The 20,782-nt window shown below is 44.9% G+C and overlaps 1 protein-coding gene and 1 pseudogene across 1 annotated transcript in view; one reads left to right on the forward strand and one right to left on the reverse strand.

Moving 5' to 3' along the window:
• LOC129406607 (uncharacterized) overlaps window positions 1-3,650 on the forward strand; it is an 84,869-nt gene extending 81,219 nt beyond the window's left edge. Inside the window, exon 6 of the mRNA XM_055144951.1 lies at window positions 3,233-3,650. The gene's annotated coding sequence lies outside the window, so the exon portion shown is untranslated. The remainder of the gene's footprint in view (window positions 1-3,232) is intronic.
• A 4,397-nt stretch (window positions 3,651-8,047) lies between these two features.
• Window positions 8,048-20,782, reverse strand: part of LOC129406570 (RAD52 motif-containing protein 1-like) — a 32,111-nt pseudogene continuing 19,376 nt past the window's right edge.

Raw genomic sequence — 20,782 nt, forward strand, 5'->3', positions numbered from 1 at the left:
CAAAGCAGTAACAATTAAAACAGCATGGTACTGGAACAAAGGCAGAGCCGTACACCAATGGAACAGGGTGGAATATCCCTACACACAACCCCAAATGTATGACCATCTAATCTTTGATAAGGGGGCAAGAGATGTGAAGTGGAGCAAGGAAAGCCTCTTTAACAAATGGTGCTGGCACAAATGGACAACCACATGCAAAAAAATGGGTTTAGACCTTGACCTGACACCATGCACAAAAGTCAGATCAAAATGGATTAAAGACCTCAACATTAGACCACAAACCATAAGGTACATTGAAGACAAGGTCGGCGAAACCCTCCACGATATTGAAGATAAAGGTATCTTCAAAGGTGACACGGAACTAAGCAATCTAGTAAAAACAGAGATCAACAAATGGGACTACATTAAACTAAAAAGCTTCTGCACCGCAAGAGATACAGTGACCAGAATACAAAGACTATTCACAGAATGGGAAAGGATATTTACACAATACCCATCAGATAAGGGGTTGATATCAATGGTATATAAAGCACTGGTTGAACTCTACAAGAAGAAAACATCCAACCCATCAAAAAATGGGGCGAAGAAATGAACAGAAACTTTACCAAGGAAGAAATACGAATGGCCAAAAGGCACATGAAAAAGTGCTCTGCATCACTAATCATCAGAGAGATGCAGATCAAAACAACCATGAGATACCACCTCACACCACAGAGACTAGCACACATCCAAAAGAACAAAAGCAACCGCTGTTGGAGAGGATGTGGGGAGAAAGGGACCCTTCTTCACTGCTGGTGGGAATGCCGACTGGTTCAGCCCTTCTGGAAAACAATTTGGACGACTCTCAAAAAATTAGATATTGAATTCCCATTTGACCCAGCAATACCACTGCTGGGAATATATCCCAGAGAGGCAAAAAAGTACAATCGAAACAACATCTGCACACGCATTTTCATCGCAGCACTGTTTACAATAGCCAGAATCTGGAAAAAATCCGAATGCCCCAAAACGGATGACTGGTTAAAGAAACTTTGGTACATCTATACAATGGAATACTATGCAGCTGTTAGAAAAAAGGAAGTCAAGAATTTTGTAGTTAAGTGGATGGGCATGAAAAGTTTCATGCTGAGTGAAATGAGTCAGAAAGAGAGAGACAGACATAGAAAGACTGCACTCATCTATGGTATATAGAATATCAGAGTGGGAGACTAATACCCAAGAACTGTAGAAATAAGTACCAGGAGGTTGACCCCATGGCTTCGAGGCTGGCCTCACGTTCCGGGGAAAGGGCAATTCAGAGAAGCAATCACCAACTACATTGTAGTCGAAGGCCATGTGGGGGAAGGGAGTTGCGGGCTGAATGTTGGCTAGAGACTGAGCACAGCGGCCACTCAACACCTTTATTGCAAACCACAACAGCTAATTAGAGAGAGAGAACAGAAGGGAATGCCCTGCCACAGTGGCAGGGTGGGTTGGGGGGGAGATGGGATTGGGGAGGGTGGGAGGGACGCTGGGTTTACGGGTGGTGGAGAATGGGCACTGGTGAAGGAATGGGTTCCCGAACTTTGTATGAGGGAAGTATAAGCACAAAAGTGTATAAATCTGTAACTGTACCCTCACGGTGATTCTCTAATTAAAAATAAATAAATTATTTTAAAAAATAGAGCAGGTAGACATTAAAAAAGGTATATTTTACTCAAAAAATGTAAAGTTTAAATCAGAATTTGGAACTTGCTCAATTTTAATCTTCAATTTTCTCTATCTAAAACACTCCTCCCTAATCATAGAGGAAGACCACTTATCTCTGATATGCATGTTATTTAAGTCATCAATATTGAGTGCATCAATCCTGTCCTGTGGCTGAATCACAGACCCAAGGTTAGTTAGTTTTTAATGATCTGAAATATTTTCAAATTTACAGAATACAGTTGGAAACAGATTATGTTGAAATCATAATTCAACATACTTCAATTCTGAATTCTTAGAAATCAGAATTGCTAGAATTCTGAGAGCAGAACCAGGAGTAACCCCTGAGCATGGCTGGGAATGGCCAAAAAATAAAACAGAAGTCATAGTTGATCTGTAAAGAGTCTAACTGGGCAGCAAATATTTGTCTTGAATACTAGGCACTTGGTCCTTGGGGACCAGTGGAATAATCGTATTATTATTGTTTGTGTGTTTGCTTGTTTGGGGGCATACTCAGAAGTGCTCAAAGTTTACTCCTGACTGTGTTCAGGGGTCAGGCCTGGTAAGGCTTGAGGGACCCTCTGGGGTGCTGGGGATCAGACACAGATTGGCTGCGTATAAGAAAAGTACTTTATCTACTCTACTGTCACTCTGCCTGCCAGTGGAATAATCCTAAATACATGTACTGAGTTAATTTATCTATATCTATTAAATAAGTATATATATAGATGTATAGATGTATGTATATATACATATAGAGTAATATATATATATATACATATATATATCACTGTCACTGTCATCCCGTTGTTCATCGATTTGTTCGAGTGGGCACAGTAATGTCTCTCAATGTGAGACTTCTTGTTACTGTTTTTGGCATATCCAATACGCCACGGGTAGCTTGCCAGGCTCTGCCGTGCGGGTGCGATACTCTCGGTAGCTTGCCGGGGTCTCCGAGAGGGGCAGAGGAATCGAACATGGGTCAGCTGCATGTAAGGCGAACGCCCTATGGCTGTGGTATCACTCCAGCCTACATATATATACACACACACACATATACATATACCTCTCTGAGAGCCCGGCAAGCTACCGAGAGAATCCCGCCCACATGGGCAGAGCCTGGCAAGCTACCCGTGGTGCATTCAATATGCCAAAAACAGTAACTATAGGTCTCATTCCCCTGACCCTGAAAGAGCCTCCAGTCATTGGGAAAGACGAGTAAGGAGAGGCTGCAAAATCTCAGGGCTGCGAGGAATAGAGACCTTACTGGTGCCTGCTCAAGTAAATAGATGAACAACAGGATGACAGTGATAGTGACATGTAACTGAACTTCATGCCTTATTTATTCTGAATAAATAGTGACGACCATTTCATTTCTCCTTTTGTCAATCATAGGCGTAAATTTAGGGTTTCTCTGTGCCCCCCACCATATGGCATTCATTTACTGATTACTTATTTGCTTGTCTGGGATTTCTGTCTGTCGATGCTCCCAAAATTATCCCCAGTCGTCTTTCATGATGAAAAGCAAGCTCTTCCTTTTTGACAGATGAGGAAGTGTCCAATAGCAACACCGAAGGGGACTTCATGAAGGTTTTACAGGCCCAAAAAAGGAATACCAGCACTGAGCTAACCACTGAATCAGAGAAGACCTCGTCAGAGAGAAACAGCATGTCCCTTTTAGTGAATGAGCAGCTAGACGTGAATGATGACAGTGATACCATTACTGGGCTAAATTACGTAGTGCCTTTTCTCCTGGATGGGAACATAGGAGATTTTGAATCAACATTGTTACCCTTCGTTAAGCTTCTTTTTCCAGATATGCAAGATGGAGCAAATCCTCTGGAACATTTGAAGAACAGCACAATTCCAATGTCTCTACAGCTCGAATCCAACAATACAATACACAGTAAGTCGAAAGTCTCCTTTTTCTGGAAAGCTTGATAAATGCAGGAACTCAAGCAGAAGTCCACAAAGCTAGAAAGAGAGAGATAACTGCCATGCTGTTCCATTCCATGCTTTTTGGGCCCAAATTGAAACATCAAATCTTTCTGAAGAAATTGAAAACTATCTGGCCAAAGAGAAAGCACTTAGGAAAGGTGGAGGAGGGGGAGAGGGAACCACTGCAGATAAGCAGCGTGTTCAAGGACCCCAGAGGCCTCCAGAAGAGGCGCTTCAAAGAAGGGGGCAATCAGCACAGCCTAAGGAAAGGGGAGGCTCTGCCCACGGCAGGGAACATGGCCCGAGAGAGAAGGCTCAGGCAGCCGACCCCAAGAGAACCGAAAGAGCTTCCCTTGGCGGGGAGGCCCAGGAAATGGGTGGAAAACTCCTTCAATGAGGAGGGCCACGGTGGTGAGCAGAAATAAATATCCTGCCTGTTTTCCAAGCCTGGCTACATATAAAGGTCTCTCAAGAGACCATGGGGTCCCTTTAGATGGACCAAACAAATGTCTAAAAACTGCCACAGGTCTGCATGGAATCTCTCTCAAGATGTCAGGTCAAAGTGGTTTGACTCATCATGGCTCCCGACCAAGGTGCCCGTGTAGTTGTCCTAACAAGACCAGAGACCTCCATCCTAGGAAGCATGGGAAATGGGTGAATGACGAATGATGTGTGTCCATGTTTTCCTCCAAGGACCTTTTTTGGATTATTGCTTCCTAGGAGAAGTTCATTGGAACATGAGACTCAGGTAACTATGGGGAGGCGGGGACACTGAGGCAGTACAAGAGTGGGCTGGGGTGCAGGATCACGAACTCCCCTTGCCTTTTCTAGGAGGGCTTTTTCTGGCAAAGGCGGCCCCTGTGGCTGAGGGACATGTATCCGTCGCTCAGTAAGAAAAACATGGCACAGAAGCTTCAGGACAAGGATTCCTCTGACAAGGACAAGATTTTCAACAAAGATGCAGAGTAAATGATAGGGACAGTTCCAATTTCTGCCTGAAGTCAGGAAGTGATGCAGAGGAGGGACATCCCTTGCGAGAGCTGAGTGTATTCTTGTTCCAGGTTGCTCAGGGAGGTCGGAGTAGTGAAGAGGGTAGAACTGACTCCTGAGGAGAAAGCAGCTAAGTAGGCCCAGGAAGCACAGGAGACACAGGCACCATAGCGCCCTCCACCACCAGTTGTCCCTCTGGCAGGACAGACCAGCAAGTCTCCACTTGGTGCCCTGGTACCATAGACCCCTGGTCACAACAGTCCCTCAGGGGACAACAGGCTCCCCATGCACGACAATCCTTCAGATCCCAGAAGGTCCCGGCAATACAGGGGATTGAAGAGGATCTATGGGAATCATCGCAGGAGGGCATGGTGTCAGAGGCACCACAGTGAATGCCTCCCACCTCACACCACCTGGAAATTTTATTTTCTGAAGAGCTTCTCAGAATTTCCTAAAAAAAATTTATTTTCTCATATAAAAATGCATAGATGAATAAGTCCAGCAATGGGCTTGGGAATTGAAGCCCCCAAAAAGAGGTCGACATCCATGTAACCAATAAAGGCCATTGGCAAGAAATGCAGGATTGGAGCTGAAATCCCTCCCCGAAGTGGGGATGATGTCTGTGAGGACTAAATGGATGGGAGAATGGGAGCCTCTCCTCGTGCCCCCAGAATAATCAGATCCTGAAGTTCATGAAGAGTTGGAAATCAGTTCCTGAAGAGCTGGAAAAGCCATCATCCTTAAGCAGGGATCGATATTAAGGTAAATCACAACCAATCCTGTTATTCTCTTCATGGGCTCCCCAAGTGCCACAGAAATTAATGACAAAGACTCAACTCCTCCACCTACATATGAACACTCTCTTGGGGCTTTTGGAATGACCAGAACTTATTTTGTTTATTTTTGTTTTGGCGTCACTCTCAGTGATGCTCAGGGGTATCTCCTGGCTCTGCACTCAGGAATTACTTCTGGTGGTGTTCGGGGGACCATATGGGATGCTGGGAATCGAACACGGGTAACCAAGTGCAAGGCAAATGCCCTACCTGCTGTTCTATCGCTCAAGCCTGCCCTCCCCAATAATTTTATTTTGAAAGCATAAAATAAGAGCATTTTCCTTTACAATGCAGACATCAAGTTTGGTTCTCAACTCTGTAGAGGATTCAGAAAGCTGAGCTAAGGATTCCTGTGGACTGAAGATTCAGTCACCTCAGGGATCTCTGGAGCTTGAGCCACTGCCTCCTGCTGTATGGCACAGTCACCCTCAGGGCTCTCCAGAGGCTGAAACTGGGCCTCTGCTTGGGTTCGAGATTGTTCATTCTCTTCAAGACTCTCTGCAGTTGGATTTAGGGTTTCTGGCTGGGTTGAAGTTTCACCCTCATTGGTGGCCCTTGGAGTTCTGGTAATCTGCAGATAGGCAGGTTTGATGGTGACAGAAGATATATTTGAAAGATGGGCTTCTTTCTGGACTGGAGACAGTTCATTTTCCTGATGGTGCAGTAAAGACTGCGCTACAAGTTCCAGACCTGACTTTGAGGGCTGAGCTTCCACCTCCTGAGGCACTGAAGACCCCCTTTCCTCAGCAGCCAATGTAGGCTGAACTAGGGTTTCTGGCAGGACTGAAGCAGTATCACCCTCTTCAGGGGTACTTTTTTTTTCTTGTTTATACTTTATTCAAACATGCATGCAATTCAAGATTCAGAACTAACCTTTAAGGACAACATCATTTAATGCAAATAAATTTGCTATAAATACCTGGAATTTCATTGTTTGTTTGTTTGTTTTTAATTATTAATTTTATTGAATCACCATGTGGAAAGTGACAAAGTTCTCAGGCTTATGTCTCAGTTATACAATGCTCGAACACCCGTCCCTTCACCAGTGCCAATATTCCACCACCAAAACCCCCAGTATACCTCTCGCCCCCCCCACCCCCACCTGCGTAGCTGATAAATTTCACTTTATTTTCTTTTGATTACATTCCATATTTCAACACAAAACTCACTATTGTTGTTGGAGTTTCTCCCCCCCCCCAATAAAAACAGCCCTACCAACAAGGAAGCATTTGATAATTAGTTTTCCATTGCTGAGAATGATGAGATATGAAGTCTATTGCGGCCGAGCGGTTTAGGATTTCTGTATTTTAGTATTTTAGTAATTAAGTCCAGGGAGATTTATGTTAGAAATTGCATCATTCCCTTCCTCTTCAGGGGTACTTGACAGCCAATCTGAGTCCTGGAGTAAAGAAGGTTTCCATTCCCCGGGAGATCCTGGAAGTGCACCTGGGGTCTGTTGTGTGCTTGCTGAAACTTCAGCTTCCAGGGCCTTAAAGGGAAGCTGTTCTATCTCTTCAGAGGGTTCTGGATGCTGGGACTGGGGCGAAAAGGATTCAGTCTTGTGAGGGATCTGTGGATGTTGCTCTGAATCTCCCAGTACATCCAAAGGTTCACTCCCCTCAGGATAAAAGATATCCATACTGGAATCTAAGTCATCATCCAGCATCTGTTGTGGTCGATGATGAGGTCTCAGATTTTCTGGGAATTCCAACAACTTTAGCAGTATATTTTGACAGCCAAATACACCCTTCATCTGGTTTTCAGGTGAAATAATGAAATTTTATTAAATTTTGGAATCTGTCCACTAGAGGTGGAGCAGGCATTTCAAATGTCTGATCTTCAGGTTGATCTAGACCTAGTTGGAATTGCACTTTTCCTTCTAGGAGGCAAAACTAGAGGCGGACTCTCATCCTGAGTCTTACATATCATTGGGTCAACTAGGAGCCTCTGATGTGTTGCAGGCTTGTCACTCAAACCCTGGTGTGGAAGGGCAAATCGAGGGGACCCAGAGGGCAACTCTGTACGTGAATCCTCATCGAGGGTGGGAACCAAAGTGTTAGGCAGCTTCTGAGGTGGGATCAACAACCGAGCGTCAGTCCAGGTATGCAGGTGATGGAAGTCCCCTGTCTCGGCCCAGGGTTGAAGGGCATGGGGCGAATCAGGTGGAAGATCAGGGGAATGTGAAACGCAGGGCTTGGGAGGTCCTGGGGTAAGAGAGGGCAGCTGGACTGGTTGCAGGACCCACTTGGGGGGCTGAGCTCCCTGCACAGGCAGCCACATTGGTCGCCACGTGAGGAGACATAGGGCCCAGAGTAGCAGCCAAGATGTGACGTGCAGAGGCTCCGAGGTGCTGCAATTCAGGCCAGTAGGGCGAGGGCGCCCGGAGCCCTTATGGCAGCACCTTTATTGCAGCCCAGGCGCCCCTCCCCTGAAGCACATTTATGCCAGCTTTAAGTCACCTTTATTGGGTCTGAGTCAGCTAAACATAAACAGCAGGACCCAGGCTTTCCTTCTTCCCACAAAGGCACCTAAGATATCCAATAGGGTCTTCTTCCCTCCGCCCTTGCCCCCAGACTCCCCTCTCAGCCCTGCCAGCCAAACAGGACTGGAACTGCCTACTACTGTGGGCCAAGCTCCGAGGAAGAGGGGAAGGAACAGCATGTCCCCGGGTTGGCACACACGGAATTCAACAGTACTAGTCCAATTGTGGCGGTCTTGGTGCGTCCTCCTCACTACTGAAATCCGAGACACATTCTTCCTCCCATTGGCCAACCTAATTCCAAGAAAGCTAGCTGACCTGCAAAAGGAGCACTATTTAGGGTGGATGGGGGTTCCCAAATGTTCTCATTTCCTTTAAACTCTCAGTATCTCTGATTATTTATCAGTCTCCGAGAGAGGGGATAGCATGGAATCACTGACCCAAAATTTTCTGAAGGAGGGCTCTGGGGCCATAGACAGTTTATTCTGGGAGACCGACCATAAACGAATGAACACTCATATACACTCCTTTACACCGGCCTGGGGCAAATCCCCCTTTCTTGCATGGAGCTCAACATTAATTCATAGAGAAAAAGTAGCAAGCCCCTTTCTAGAGGGCTGCCTGCCTTTCTAGCACTCCTGGAGAGACCACTGAAGACCTTAACGTCAGAATGTAACAAGGCTCTCTTGCAATACTGTGACTAGCACCCATTTTACTTCCTTCACAGTCCTTCTCATCAATTTCAGTTCTCATTATCTCACATTTCTAGAATATAAATTCAGTGAGAAGGGGCTTCCTCCCAGTGTCTAGTTGAGTAGAGAGCTTTGAATGGAGTTGTTTCCAAGAGTGGCCTCATTTAGGGATGGATATTGGTTTTCTGAATTCTTTGGCATTAGTACTTAATGTCTTCTCACGTTTCATAGTAAGGTGGAGGTTTTCTGTTTGTTTGGGGGCCACACCTGGAGGTGTTTGAGGTTTCTCCTGGCAGTGCTCCGGAGGCCATGCAGTGGCAGGTATCAAACCCAGGTTTCCCTCACGCACAGTCCATGCTCCAGCCTGATGAACTTTGTCTCAGGCCCCTAAGTTAGTCTTGTTAAGACCCCATTGTAGGTATTTGAAGTTTTCTTGATGGGTTTGATTTAACTATTTTAAAAATTATTTTTCGAAACTAGGTTAATAGTTCCAGCCTACTAGAACTATTGAACTATTGGCTGGAGCAATAGCACAACGGTTAGGTGTTGGCCTTTCACGTAGCCGACCAGAGTTTGATTCCTCCGCCCCTCTCGGAGAGTCCGGCAAGCTACCGAGAGTATCGAGCCCACGTGGCAGAGCCTGGCAAGTTACCCGTGCGTATTGGATATGCCAAAAACAGTAACAATAAGTCTCTCAATGAGAGATGTTACTGGTGCCCGTTCGAACAAATTGATGAGCAACGAGATGACAGCGATAGGTCAATAGTTCAAACAATTGAGTCCTTCAGTAAGCTCCTCAAAAGGCCTAGCTTCCACAGCTATTTGACCACTTTCTGAAATAGAGTTGACATAGATCAATTCAAAATAATTGTCTAAAATAACCTTTCTATGAAGGTAGTACACAATGGTATTGGGTGTGTTCTTCCTTTATATATCCAATAATTTTATTATTTTATTTTACTTATTTTTTGCTTTTTCAGTCACACCCAGAGATGCACAGGGGTTATCCTGTCTCATGCACTCAGGAATTACTCTTGGTGGTGCTTGGGGGACCATACAGGATGCTGGAAATTGAACGTGGGTGGCCTGGTGCAAGGCAAACTCCCTGACCGTTGTGCTATCGCTCCAGCACCCCCCCCCTCCGCCAATAATTTTGTTTTGAAATCATAAAATGAGAGCATTTTCCTTTTCAATGCAGACATTAAGTTTGGTTCTTTTTGTTTCTCTGGGGGCCTGATTCAATGGTGCTCAGGAATTATACCCAGATAGTACTTGGGAGTCACTCCTGGCAGTGCCGTGCTGAGCTAGAACTGAAACTATGCATCCTGCATGCCAAGAGTATACTCTGTGGGCTGAGCTATCTCTCCCACCCACGGCAACTTTTATTTCTTTTATATTTTGGGTGAGGGGATCATATCCTCTGGTACTCAGGGGCTCTTGCAGGCTCTGAGCTCCCTGGTGGTGCTAGACGGGACCACATGCCGTCCCAGGAATATGGAAGGCAGGTGCCTTGGCTCCGGTACCATCTTCTTAAGCCCCCACTTAGAAATTTTACTAGATTGTAGGATGACATTACTTTGTCCTTTCCCTCCTTGCCACAAGTAGCTTGTCCCGGTTTTACCCAGAGTTTAGGCTTACCCCAGTCATATCCATCAAGGTGTTCCCGAATCTCTCCCATCCCTTTGTTTAGCCCTCGGCTTTCCCTTAATCTGACTCTGCTAATTTGCAAGGTCGGACCTTCCTAGTATACTGAATTTATATTATATAAGTTAATATTGCCTTTCTCCTCTTCTTGTGCCTTTTGAATTATTTATTTTAAAGCTATGACTGTTTTGTATAGACACAAGAAGACAATATTATGTTTTTATAACTTGGGAATTAATTGGCCTCGAATATTCCCTCCCGAGCATCTGCTTTCTCCACTTAAGCCTCAGTTGCCCTCAGTTCCTAGCACCCCAAAGTAGGGTCCCCGACGTGGGACGGGAAGGATCCAGGGCAAGCGGTGAGTTATGTGCTACCCTGGCATCGAGATGGGCCTGGCCAAAGTGCCTAATTCTTAACTATAAGTTAAGAGCTTGATCATAGACAAATTCTGTCATGATCCAATAGTAATTATGAGACTGGGACCCTGCCAGGGATAGGAAAGACTGATCTGGCCTGAGCACTGTAGTCTGAGATTGAGATGGCCCCAGGAGAGCAATTCTATAAACTTTAATGCATCTCTTATTGTGTCCATACAAAATAACTAATATTATGAATTCTTATATGTTTGCTGGCTGAGGAGAAGAGAAACACATTCATGGGACTCCGCCCTTGGGTGGATCCTCCTGCTGAAAGAGAATTAAGTCCTAGGAGAAGCATCCCCTAAGGGAAAGGATCTTACCCTATTGATGGTGACCACACCTATGTGTACGCCCCAACCCCCTCATGCTGTGGAGATTTAACTAGGCTGTGAGAGTGGGTTGGGGGGGGGAGATCTAGGAGAGCGGGAGAGAAGCGGAGAGAGAGGATGAAATAAACGGATCGAGCAACCAGTTTGGCCTTCTTTCTTCTTCCTTCCGTCGCCTTCCCTCGACAGACAGCACACACAGCGGTTCCGGGGCACCGGACGCGGGCGGTGAGACAGAGCCGCCCGGAGAGCCCGTGAGTGCACGCGCCCCCTCGGCGTTCCTTAGTTTTTTACACTAGATGACCAAGAAAGTCACTTTTACTAGAAGAATTGCCCAGACTGCAAGGCTGAAGTCAACCCAGGGTCGACTCATGTGACTATATAAGGTTTCTGACAACTTAAAATTTCTGTCTCTAAGACTGCAGGGCTATAGAGCATGGAGAGCAATTCTGTTTGTGGATTTTCTATATATGTATGTATATATATATATGTATATATATATATATATATATATATATATATATATATATATATATAAGCACAACAGGCTCAACCGTTAACATGTCAGTAAGTTCTTATTGAAGGGCTTAATGGTTCCTGGGGGAAATACAACAATCTTCACATACTTTCCTCTAAGGAAACTTTTTTGGAGCATTTTCAACAGTTGATTTAGAGCAAACAATACAAAATAAATTCTTTTGTTCTGCTCTGGGGCTGGGGTTCGGGATCAGGAAGGAACCATAGAAAATACGGTGGTAGAAAGGTGTAATGGTGGTGGGATTGGTGTTTGAATATTAAATGTAATAAAATATTGTGAATTACTCTATGAAATTAAATTTAAAAAAACAGGATCTTGAGAAAGGTTTGGTAGTGGCATAGATAAGCTGGTCTCTCCCTAAGATTCATCTACTAGAGTCTGTTCCAGTTCTTTCTCTAACAGCCCCTTTTTTTGACTGTATACCCTAGGTCTAAGTGCCATAGATTCTGGGGGGAAAGCATTTAATTAGTTTATTTCATTATCTAGATGAAGGTTTTGCTGGGATAACAGAAGATTACACGTGATCTATAATTGAAAGGTTACTTTGGAAAAAAGAAGATTGTTGCCCCAAATAGGAGAAACACTGTTCCCATCCCCATACCCCTAAGCTTCTTGGTAGGAAGACAGCTCTAAAATTGTGAAGTTCAAGGTTCTGTCAGAGTGATAGTACAGCAGGTAGGGCACTTGCTTTGCATGTAGCCACCCAGGTTTTATCCCCAGCATCCCACAGAGTCCTTTGAGCACCGCCAGGAGTGATTTCTGATTGCTGAGCCAGGAGCATCATTAGGTGTCCCCAGCATTTCCACTTCCCCCACCCCACCCCCCAAAATTCTGTTCGTTACTACCTAAGGTTTAAACAAGTATTGTTAAAAACATCTTCGTAAGGCTTTAGCTGTTTAGCAAGGAGAGGGCTCTTTCTGATGTATCTGAAAATATAATGAGGGAGAGAGAGAGAGAGAAAGAGAGAGAGAGAGAGAGAGAGAGAGAGAGAGAGAGAATTCTTACCCACACCCCATTCCAATCCCCACAGAGACCTTCCAATTTATCCAAAGTCTCCTCAGCTATGCCAACTCCAGGGCTCTTGCAATCAAAGGATGACAATACCCCCTCTAAAGCACAGAAGAACTTCACACTTTGCTTCTGAAGTGGTGCCACAATATCTTCATTTTCCCTTTAGTCAAAGTCAGAAAAATACTGAAACTGTTAGCATTTTAGATTGAAGATCCTTCTGAACATCTCAATGTAGATTTTAAAATGTTTAATTAAAAACAAAAACTAAATTCCAGCAATCCGTGCTAACAGTTGAAGTAACCTGTGACTTCAATATTAAGCCATACTTTCCATGAACTATACCAGCCATGCACATACAGAGCACACTAGTGTTGTAGAATATGGATACCACTGTCAATTCACTGAGATATTGATTGATGCTGGGGTGTGACCGTTGCTCAGACACTTTCACTTAGACAACTCTTATCTGTCAGGTCTGTCGGTCCACAGGACCTGCTGGCGTCACACCCCACAGTGCTGGGGAGTCGTGCAGTTCTCAGGACAAAACCCAGAGCCTCGAACACGGTCAGCACAGGCTCTGCACTTGAACTATCTCTCCACTTCCACCTTGACAATCCTTTTATATCATCCATTGAAACCAAGATAGTAGTTTTCCAGTTCCTGGCACTGGGAGCTGTTTAGGGCAAGGGCACGATGTTGAACTGCTTTACGTCTGCGGAGATGAACCTAACGACATAAGAGACATACTCCAGGATAGGAACGACTTGCCACAGAGATCTAATTCAGCCGACCCAAGACTTCTCAATACAAGTTTCATAAAGTGGCTGTGAAGAGCAAATCAAACAAACTTTGGTGGTTGGTGTTGTGTCAGAGCCATACTCAGCAGTAATCAGTTACTCCTAGCTCTGTGCTCCGGGATCACTCCAGGTGGTGGTTGGGGCAATCATATATGCTACTGGGTATAGAACTGGGCTGGCAGCAGCAAGGTCAGCACATTAACTCCTGGCCTATTTCTTTGGTCCTTAAACATTTTAGGCATTAAGTTCATAGTAAGGACTAATACTCATTGTTTTCAAGCCATGATACTTTTCTGCATTATTTCCATAGTCTCCCATTAATCTGAGCATTTGTTTCCCTGATTCGTGTGGTCAGTGAAAGTATAAGTCAGGAAGATCTGCAAGACTGTAGATAAGCAAAAGAAGTAAATTGCTTCAGTGATTCTATTTAGCAGCTCTTGTCTGAAACTATAAGCTGAAGGAAGATAAGAAAGACATGCCCCCAAGGAAGGACATCCATCTGTATCACTCCCCTCTCCAAATTATTAGCCTTGCTAGAAGAGACTATGTGGCACTCTGGCAGCACTGTCATCCCTTTGCTCAACGATTTGCTTGAGTGGGCACCAGTAACGTCTCCATTGTGAGACTTCTTGTTACCTGTGTGTATTGGCATATCGAATACACAACGGGTAGCTTGCCAGGCTCTGCCCTGCGGGCACAATACCCTCGGTAGCTTGCTGAGCTCTCCGAGAGGGACAGAGGAATTGAACCCTGGTCAGCTGCATGCAAGGCAAACGCCCTACCCGCTGGGCTATCGCTTCAGTCCAGAAGAGACTACAGTATAGCTATTTTTATATCATTTTATGAGTAACTCTTATCTGCATAAGAGCTTCCTTATAAAATAAAAATTACGTGTTACTAGTTCTTTTTTTTTTCTTTTTGGGTCACACCTGGCGATGCACAGGGGTTACTCCTGGTTCTACACTCAGGAATTACTCCTGGCGGTGCTCAGGGGACCATATGGGATGCTGGGATTCGAACCCGGGTCGGCTGCGTGCAAGGCAAATGCCCTACCCGCTGTGCTATCTCTCCAGCCCCCAACGTGTTATTAGTTCTCTAGATACACATTACTGTGGACATCTTATAGCATTAGTTCTTAAATGTCAAATTCAACTTTCAGTCAGGATGTACTATATGAACTTATTAATAAAAATTAAAATGCAAGAGTGGAGAGATAGTCCAATGTGTAAGGCATTTTTGCCTTGCATATGGACAATCCAGGTTCAATCCCCAGCATCCCATATGGTGCCGGCAAGCCTGCCAGGAGTGATCTCTGAGTGCAGAGTCAGAAGAAAGCCCTGAGCACTGCCAAACAAAAAAGAAAAACAACTTAAATACAAATGAAAGCAAAGCAATATGAATTATTGATTTATGTGCCTATCACTATTACCAGTTTATAAGCACCTTGAATGCTCAAAGGATCCATGCTGTATCCTTTTCTCATTCTCTGAAGCGAGAAAAGTTTGTTACCATAAAAGGATCCATAGTTTGTCGGTTGAGAGAATAAATCAGGGAATGAGAAAAGAGAACAAAATTAGTTTCCAAACTAATTTTTGGAAATTTTACCAAGTTTTGGTGAACTTGGCCCTAAGTTGTTGGGGTTTGGCCACAGGTACAGTGGCAATTTTGAAATATCAGGAAGCCAGAAGGGTCCATCTGGCTGCTGATGCACTCGCCCCGCAGGTACAGATTGACCTGCTGGTTGCACCATACCCGTAATTTTGTTTTATTTTATTTAGTTATTTTGACTTTTTGGTCATACCAAAAAAAGGAGAGGGAGTGGGAAGGGGAGAAGCCTCTGCCTTGACCCTCTGCTCACCGTGGCCACCCCACCGCCACCACCGAGAAAGAATCACACAGAGGGGGGGAAAGTCGGAGGTCAACCAACTCTCATTTTATTAGATCCCACAGGAGATATTTATACACAATTTCAGGGCGACTTGGATATTGTGAACACATGGTTATCAACGCTTGTCATATACACTTTGCCGGGCCCATTACAGACGTTAACTAATGACTTATGTTTCCTGCTCTCAAGGCCGGGTATGTTAGCACTGGGTGGAGTGCTGGCACAGGGCCTTAGGCCCCTGTGAAGAGAGACTGCTCCTGCTTCTAAGGGCAGGGATTTGTCCAGGGTCTCAGGCAGGCTGCTGAGACCCCAACAATGACCAAAAACAAAACTCAATTTTCTGAGGGCTGAAGTGATAGGAGAGGGGTTAAGGTACACACTTGGCATGCATCACCTCCCAGTTGGATTCCCACCACCACAGATTTCGAGCAACACCTCACCCATGTTTCTCAGGAACATTTTGAATAGCTGCACAGTGGCTTTGGCTACCTCTTCTACCTGTTTAAAGCCACCCCTTTACTTTACACTTAATTCTGTGTTTCCATTCATAGGATCTTACCCAGCCATTTAGCCTGCTTCCTCAGCAATTTAAAAACAATATTGAGGGGCTGGAGCGATAACACAGTGGGTAGGGCATTTGCTTTGCATGTGACCGACCTGGGTTTGACTCCCAGCATCCCATATGGTCCTCTGAGCACCACCAGGGGTAATCCCTGAGTGCAAAGCCAGGAGTGACCCCTGTGCATAGCTGGGTGTGACCCAAAAACCAAAAAATTAAAAAACACACCCCAATATTGAGGTTGTCTGCAAGACTTTATTCAAACTAAATTGTGACAGTGAATATCCTAACAATAGTAAACACAGAGGTAAGTCTAAATAGCCTGCTCATAGCTCTTTAATTGTTTCATTTTAATTTTAATCACTGATGGTCCATTTTAAACTGATTATGTAGTTGCATTATTTTTATTCAGAGTTCAAATTCCTATATTTCTAAGAATGATTTCCCTTGGTAAAAGTCAGAATCTCAATAACATCATTACCTTAGTAGTATATGGATGACCTGAAGACTTAAGAGGAATGGCAGAAAGGGATAGAAGTGGGGAAGGGAGGTAACATTAATGGTCACAAATGAGGGCCACACTCTGACCAAGGTGCTGGTCCTCCAGATGAGAGCTCAGCCACAGAATGCAGTTTGTAAACAGATTTTATATACAACAGATCTCAAGTGCCCTTTTCTTCATAGGACAGGTGTCGCTACTTTATTGCATGTGCTTTTGTAATTTATAGGTGAGTACAAGTCATACTGTCTTATGAAAGTTTTGCTTAGAGCCTGAGAATTTCTGGTTTTCTAAGCAGAGGTTGCCACTCAGTCCTTCTAAAGATGGATGGGCTCATGGATTCTTAGACCAACCCCACTTCTGAGCCTATTTTGAATTTTAACCCTTCCATCTACAAAGCACTCAGGTGCTCTTAAGTATCTTTCCACATAGTAACTTTACTGACTTTAGCTTGATAACTTCCAAAACGTGCTTTTAGGGGCCTAGGAAAATAGATCAATAGGTTGTATCACATGCTTTTCATGTGGGCTGTGTGGGTTCAACTCCCTGCAAAACAGGTTCCCAAGCACTGCTGGGAGTATTTCTTGGGCACTACTGAGAATGGCGCAAGCACGCATGCACATGTGCTTACGCGCGCGCGCGCGCACACACACACACACACACACACACACACGCACCACCCAAAAATGTGTTTTCACGCCAGGATAGTATGAATCAGATTCGCTATCAGAAATTGGGCACATCAGATCACTTTGCTTCTTACACAAAGATAGTGTTATTGTTAAAATCAACTTTTAGCAAGTCCCTTTGCAATAATTCTCTTCGCAAAAGTGGGCATAACAATCATTTACTAATCACCTTTCATAAGATGAACAACAAACCTGGAGATGTGGGGGGTGGCAGGAGTAGAGTCAGGCTAGAGGCGATGTACAGACTGTGGTGTCTCGGCACTTGGGCAGTGATCTAGGTGAAGTTCACTTTGTACATGGAAACCAATAGCATCGGTACCATTGTAACCACGCTACTCCATCTGCAATGATTTTATTTAGAGAAAAACTAAACCAAATAATTATATATTTTTTTAGGTGAGGAATAGCAAAACTAAAAGTGTTAAATGTGCCTAATGCCTAGATCATGTGTTCCCGGTCTGGGACTCTCTGCAAGTCCATGCTTCTTCTTCACTTCCCTTAACTCCCCCTCTAAACTTCACCTCCACCAAAAGCACTTTGAATTCTTCAGCAAAGGTTGGTTGGAGAGATAGTCTAGCAGCTAGCGCACCTGTCTTGCATACGGCAGACCTGGGTTGGATCCCTCGCTTCCCAGACAATCCTCAGTTACTACCAGGAGTGATCCCTGAGCACAGAGATAGAAGTAACCCCTGAACATTTATGGATTTGGCCCCACTACCCCTCAAAAAAAAACCCAATTGTACAAATGTTATACTTGATCTTCAAGCAGTCAGAAACTTTGTATGGTTCCCTAAATAGAATTGGAAGTTGAAGGGAGTAAATGAAGGCAAAATAGACATCTAATAAGAGTTATTTTCCCCAATTTTGGGAGCTCCAATGTTATTTCAGGGGCCCAAGAGATAGTACAGTAGGTACGGGACTTGCCTTGCACACGGATGACCTGGGTTCCATCGCCAGCATCCCATTTGGTTTCCCAAGCACCACCAGGAATGATTTCCTGAGCACAGAACCAAGAATAACCCCTGAGCATCACCAAGTGTCACCCCAAACAAAACAAAGCAAAATTATCTTCCAGATTTTCTCAACATTGCACACTGACATATACTCTGGCAAATCCATTAACCTATCCTTAGACATCTGCCAGCTTCAACAATATGAGACTAAGAGTTAATAAGCAAAAGAATTAGTGGGTAGGTGGAGGAAGGGTACATTCAGATGAAGACCTGATTTTTGGAGGAATTTATTCGTCATCTTGACAGTAACAAAAGCATTAGCACCTGAGAGAGGTAGAGAGAAAAAGTCCTCTCTCTTTATATGGGCAGGACGGGATAAAGGTATGGGAATACACCCCAAGTCATAGTTGAGGGGCTGGAGAGATGGTCTAGTGGAGAGGGTGCTTGCCTTTTATGCAGTCAACCCAGGTTCAATTCCCAGCATCCCATACGGTCCCCAAGGCACCATCCAGAAAATTTCGGAGAGCAGAGACAGGAGTAACCCCTGAGCATGGCTGGGAATGGCCAAAACATAAAACAAAAAAAAGTCATAGTTGATCAGTAAAGAGTCTAACTGAGCAGCAAATATTTGTCTTGATGACTGGGTGCTTGCTCCTTGGGGATCAGTAGAATAATCATATGATTATTACAACAGAAAAAAATACCAATTTCATAAATCTTACTCTCTCAGCTTTGACACAGAATGACAAAAGCCAGAGTGAATACAGAGACGAAGAAATCAGCACCCGAGAAGTCAGATTTAGATGAGTCCATAAGAAACATGGAAGGAGAGTTCTTGAAGGTTTCACAGGCCGCAGAAAGTAGAATACCGGATCTGAGCTGATCATTCAACCAGAGAAGGCCTCAGCATATGGAAGTAACCTCTCCATTTTCATAAAAAAGCAACTAGACTTAGAAAACATTGCCCAAGAAAGAAGGCTCAGGCAGCCAGCCCCAAAAGAACCGAAAGAGCTTCCCTTGGTGGGAAAGCCCAGGAAATTAGTGGAAAACTCCTTGAGTCGTCGTCCTTCATCCAGGAGCACAAAGCGGTGGTCACCACACCCCCGAAGCTTGAGTGTCGACAGCCACTTCTTACAAAATCCCATCTGTAATGAAAAACAAATTGAAAGACCAGAAAAACACCTTATATTGGAAGACTCGAACCCTCGAGTTCGAAACATAGTTTCTTAGCCCCGTGTCAACATTTTCATAAACCTTACTCACTGGTGGGCTGCAGAATGCCCAAAGGCAGAATGAATATGGAGATAAAGTTATCAGCACCCGAGAGGCCGGTGCTCAGCAAGCGGCCTCCTTCCGCTGCAGTGAAGAGCCTCATCAACTCCCCACCACGAGAGGAGTCTGTCTTGGAGAGATCAGGACAAAGCTTTCCTGCAATAATTTCTTCTTTCGCACTAGTCTACAGAAAAGAAGACTGCAGAAAGCACGCATGCTGCAAATGGGGGGAACACCAGAGGCATTGCGCTGCCAGAGAAAACTGTCAGTAGCAATGGAACCACCCATGAGAAGGAAGCCGCGATGGCGGACAACATCATGCCAACTGTCAAACAGTCCAAGGAGATGCAGTGGGAATATCACAACGTGACCAGGGACATCTTCTCTGCCACACAAAAACCACACCTCGGAGACCAACTGGAGATTCAACTCATCCAGCAGCTGTAATCCCTCATCCCCAACAATGATGTGATTGCCTGCAGGATGGAAGCTAGTGGGATAAAAGATTTGGCAAATTGCACATAGGCATTTACTCTGGTTCAGCATCTGGAATAAAGCAGCTATGAGGATAGAATCATCTCCCCAACCCCAACTTCCAGTAAAGGGTGCCCGAGGAACTAAATCCAGAGGCAACCAGTGGAAAGGCTTCTGGAGACTCTAGTGCCTTCTCTCAGTGTGGTGGGCAGTTTATTCACTGCACAGGGCATTTGCTGGGGCCACCGTGGTGAGCAGAACTAAATATCCTGCCTGTTTTCTAAGCCAGGCTGCATATAAATGTCTCTCAAGAGACTACGGGGTCCCTTTGGATGGACCCGACAAATTTCTAAAAACCGCTGCAAGTATGCATGGAAACTTTGTCAAGGTGTCAGGTCATAGTGGTTGGACTCATCATGGCTCCAGACCGAGGTACCCATGTAGTTATCCTAACAAGAACAGAGACCTCCATCATAGAAGCATGGGAAATGGGTGAATGACGAATGATGTGTGTCCGTGTTTTCCTCCAAGGACCTTCTTTGGATTATTGCTTCCTTGGAGAAGTTCAGTGGAACACAAGCCTCAGGTAAGCAAGGGGAAGAGGGGACACTGAGGCAGTACAAGAGTGGGCTGGGGTACAGGATCACGAGCTCCCCTTGCCTTTTCCAGGAGGGCTTTTTCTGGCAAAGGCGGCCCCTGTGGCTGAGGGACATGTATCGGCCGCTCAGTAAGAAAAACATGGCACATAAGAAAAACATGGCACAGAAGCTTCAGGACAAGGATTCCTCTGACAAGGACAAAATTTTCAACAAAGACACAGAGTAAATGATGGGGACAGTTCCAATTTCTGCCTGAAGTCAGGAAGCGATGCAGAGGAGGGATGTCCCTTTCGAGAGCGACCTTATTCTTGTTGCAGGGAGCTCAGGGAGCTCGGAGTAGTGAAGGGCGCAGAACTTCCTGAGAATGCAGCTAAGGAGACCAAGACAGCAGAGGAGAGCCAGGGAGCACAGGAGACACAGGTACCAAGGCGCCCCCTGCCACCACTTGTCCCCCTGGCACAACAGACCAGCAAGCCTCCACAGGGTGCCCCCGCAC

The sequence above is a fragment of the Sorex araneus genome, chromosome 7 (assembly GCF_027595985.1).
Source record: "Sorex araneus isolate mSorAra2 chromosome 7, mSorAra2.pri, whole genome shotgun sequence".
Classification (NCBI taxonomy): domain Eukaryota; kingdom Metazoa; phylum Chordata; class Mammalia; order Eulipotyphla; family Soricidae; genus Sorex; species Sorex araneus.